General features: G+C 36.0%; 1 pseudogene; it reads right to left on the bottom strand.

Annotated features, from left to right (window-relative positions):
- Nucleotides 1-399: 399 nt before the first annotated feature.
- Nucleotides 400-825, bottom strand: LOC144374465 (Golgi apparatus membrane protein TVP23 homolog B pseudogene; annotated as a pseudogene).
- Between the last annotated feature and the right edge of the window lie 3,107 nt (nt 826-3,932).

Below are 3,932 nucleotides of genomic sequence, written 5' to 3'. Positions count from 1 at the left end.
ATAGAAATAGTATGTAAACACACATACCTTTGAGATAGATTAAGAACATCCTATATTCTATGGATCAAAATGCAAATATCTCTGTAACATATGTAAACTAACACATTAATTTGGGATATATGGATACATTACTGTATGCATACATATGTACACCATAAAATAATTTCTGACAATGTTCTTAATAATATCATAATTCCCAGCCTCAACTACTAGACAAAAAAAATTAAAACTTTGTTTAAAAAAAGAAAACAGTTTTTATAGTAACTTTGCAAGTGAAAACAAAACAAACAAACAAAAATCAATGCTCCTTTTTACACTGGACTTAGCTCTAAACAATTCATAATCAAGAATCTCTTCAGCCATTCCCCAATATCACAGAAAATATAATTTTATCTCTATTTAAGAAGTCTGTTTATTTCTGGTGTTTTGTCTTAAAAACTGCATTCCAAGATACCAGGTAGCCATGCTGGTTAAATTCTTCCAGCTGCCCACTTGCACCTAATGTAACCATACAGGTTGGCACCCTGTAGCACCACACCCATGATAACCATGCCAACCATTTTACTCTGAGGGAGAAGAGAGCACTAAAGGCAAATATCACCCACAGCACTGGACAGGCAATTAGTCCTAACCAAAAGATTCTTGATTCAACTTTTGAAACAGTTTTGTTCTCCTGAGGAGATGCCTTCCTGGACTCAAACACCCAATGACTCTTTCCATCTTCATCAATATGATTCCACCACCCAAGGCCTACCATCAGTCTCTACCTGTGGCATTCTTCACTGCCCAAAAGTCACGTGACAACAACAAGATAATTGTCACCATACAAGCAATAAAGCTGCTGCTGAGCAATTCACAGAGAAGATAGACTATAATGGCACAGACTCAGAAGAACAAATGGAAAAATGATGCTGCTGGATGTTGGATTTTAGATTTTCTTGGTCTATTAGTTGTCTCTTCTTCTGCATCAAACAATGAAACATCTTCACTGTCATCATTGCTGTCCTGAGTGCAAGGCTCTGCCAGCGTCTCCTATTCCTACATGATTGCAGGGTACCCCTACAGGGCAGGTCACAAGGGAGCTGAAGAGGTGCCCGAAGGCTGCACCCCTTTCACTTCCTCGCGTGCATGATGTGCAAGATGGGCCGAGGAAAAAGAACACCTGCACCCCATCCACCACACAGAGCATTTCTACAGCCCAACATCGGATCCGCCCAGCGCTGGGCGTTGGTTGAGGATGGGCTTCTCCTCTCCACACCACCAAGCTTCCAGAGCTCGGGGATTCCTGGGTCACTCCTCCTATGAGGGCCTTGGAGCACCCAGATCACCTCCACAACAACTACCCTTGGTCCTCCATCCTTTCCGCCCACTCAGCTCTTCCTCAAGACAGACAGCCAGAGGGGACACAACACAACCTCCCCTGTGTCTGGCTCACTCCACAAACCCTGCAGGAGGGACCCTTCCACCCGACAAGCCTAGGCCACCCGCTCTCTGTGCCCACAGCCCCTCACCTCATGTTTCTAATTTCTTAATAATTTTCTTATCTATATTATAGCCATTTTCTCCTTCTAAATGGTCATCAAAGTCTTTCTTATTGTTCTGAGAGGATATTTAATGTGAATATACTTTATGATGTGACACATCTGCTCACAATAGGCTATTTCTATTGTAAGAGTATTTTGATTCTGATATTTTGATAGTATAATGTGAATGTACTTTATGATATGACACATCTGGTAACAATAGGCTATTTCTATTGTAAGAGTATTTTGATTCTTAACTGTTTTTCAGGCTTAACATTTTCCTAAGAGTGATGATTGTTCACTTTCTATTTGATTACACAAATAAGGCACTGATTAAAAAAAAATTGTTGTGCTAGGGATCAAACCCAGGGCCTCCTGCATTCTGGATAAGGTATGCCACCACTGAGCTACATCCAAGCTCCATAGATTCTTTGTTTTTATTAGCTTTATGACTAGCTATATCAATGAGAAACTTACATAGAAATTCAACTACATTTCAAAACATTCAAGAGTTTGGGCATCCAATATTTGTATGATTTCTAAAATATAATTTCTCCGTAAAACACGAGAATATCTAAGATCACTCACAAACCATGCTTCCATTGATGTTTCTCTAGTTTTACCACTTCTTAAGAACATCATGGAGGAAACTGACTTTGATATTCTTTTAAATTTTTCTTTTTTTAGAAAGCATCATAAGTTATTGTCACAAATTCTGTTTACATTTTTCGTTTAAATATTTTTCCTAGTGGCAAATATTTGATTCTATTACTGTTGAAGGGTATACATAGAAACAAACAAAAGATAAGACTTCCTTGGGATCAATGATTCATTCACAATGAATCAATCTGCTCTTGTAACATATTTTTTATCATGACTCTTTTGAAAAAGTTCAACCATGACTTGAAATAGTGTCTCTAAAATGTAGATTTTTTTCTCTAAAATTTTGAAAATTTTAGAGAGAAAATCCAGAACCTAGCAATAGCAAAATAAATAATGATAAATAAGTTTAAACATATTATTACTTTAACATAAAACATATAAAATAAGTACTTATCTTACATTATGTTAGTTTGACACATTTTTGTTATAAATGCTCTTAACAAAATGCAGAACTAGTTAAGAATGTCAATTATTAGTAATTGACATTCTGAGTAATTAAATGAGCAGGTGTTTGAAAAATATAGCCATGTCTTAAGATTTTATTTTAGAGTAGTTTTATGTTTCCACAGAAATTGCAAAGAAAATGCAGAGATCTACTATGTAACTTCTACCCAGTTTTTTTTCTCTTATGACTTATGTGAGCTATCTCAGATGTGTTAACTTCATACATGATTTTTCATGATAAACAGACACTGATATGCTATTATTAACTAATGCCTGTGTTTCCTTTGAATTCTCAGTACAGCCTCTTTCAGTTCCAGGACCCCATCCAAGATCCCACAAGACAGTCATACTGTCTCCATAGGCTTTTCTTTGTAGCGACAGTTTCTCTGACCTTCCTTTCTCTGATGCCCTTGATGTTTGAGGAGGACCTGACAGTTGAGGAGTACCTATCAGGTACTTTTTAGATTTTCAGTTGATGTTTTTCTCATATGTAGACAGGTTAAGGATTGGGGAAATCAGATTACAGATGAAGTGCTATTCTTCATTTCATATCCTCAAGGTGCTCACCTGACTGATATAGTGTTTGCCAGATTTCTCACTGTGAAGTTATGTTTCTCTACATGTACACATTATATATATATTGTTTTGTAGTAAGTCACTATGCAGAGCCCCCTCTTAAGGAGTGTGAAGTTAGGCCTAACTCCTTGAGGGCCAAATATCCACCTCAATTACTTGAAATTCTGCATAAGAGGTTTTTATTTAGCCTCTTTTGTTTATCTATTTAGTCATTTATTTGTAAATAAATTAGCATCTGGATATTTACTCCAAGATTTTGTTTGTTATCCAACTCTATAGTACTTGTTGCTTACTTCATTCCTACTTGAAGCCTTTGGGAATAGCTTTGACCATTCTTTCCACTGAGAGTTCTTTCTATTGTTTCCTGTTTTCTTTTAACAGGAAAGAATAGTATAATACCCTCAATTAGGCCTTTTACACTTATAAAACATTTCACTGAGGCTTTAAGTGCAATATAATATTCTTATGAAGACTCTAACATATATAGTATGCACTGAAATAATATAAGTTTGTTATCAATAAATATCATTAATGATACAACTGGCTGATATCACATACACATTGAGACCCCTAGAAAATAACATGTCTAACATTCAAACTCATAAGATATCCTCACAGAGAACTAGGAAAAATATAATATCTTCATTGAGGCATTTGATACATATATGAAATCCTTGTGGAAGCCTATGTCACATAAAAATATTCTCAATAAGATCTCTAAAACTC

Source organism: Ictidomys tridecemlineatus, unplaced genomic scaffold, assembly GCF_052094955.1.
Source record: "Ictidomys tridecemlineatus isolate mIctTri1 unplaced genomic scaffold, mIctTri1.hap1 Scaffold_703, whole genome shotgun sequence".
Classification (NCBI taxonomy): Eukaryota; Metazoa; Chordata; class Mammalia; order Rodentia; family Sciuridae; genus Ictidomys; species Ictidomys tridecemlineatus.
This window is presented reverse-complemented; position numbering and strand designations above follow the sequence as displayed.